The sequence below is a fragment of the Elephantulus edwardii genome, unplaced genomic scaffold, assembly GCF_000299155.1.
Source record: "Elephantulus edwardii isolate Elephantulus edwardi_28Jun2011 unplaced genomic scaffold, EleEdw1.0 scaffold00313, whole genome shotgun sequence".
Lineage (NCBI taxonomy): Eukaryota > Metazoa > Chordata > Mammalia > Macroscelidea > Macroscelididae > Elephantulus > Elephantulus edwardii.
The window spans coordinates 1,126,215-1,126,455 of NW_006400063.1; positions in this window are offsets into that span (position 1 = coordinate 1,126,215).

Below are 241 nucleotides of genomic sequence, written 5' to 3' on the forward strand. Positions count from 1 at the left end.
ATTTGTTCCTATCCCGAAGAAAGGTGACCCAACTGAATGTGAAAACTACAGAACAATCTCACTGATTTCACATGCAAGCAAGATTTTACTGGGTTATAAAAAAACAACTGGAACAGCACATCAACAGAGAGCTACCAGAAGTCCAGGCTGAGTTTAGAAGGGGTCGTGGTACTAGATATATTGCAGCTGATGTTAGATGGATCTTGGCTGAAAGCAGGGAATACCAGAGGAATGTCTATAT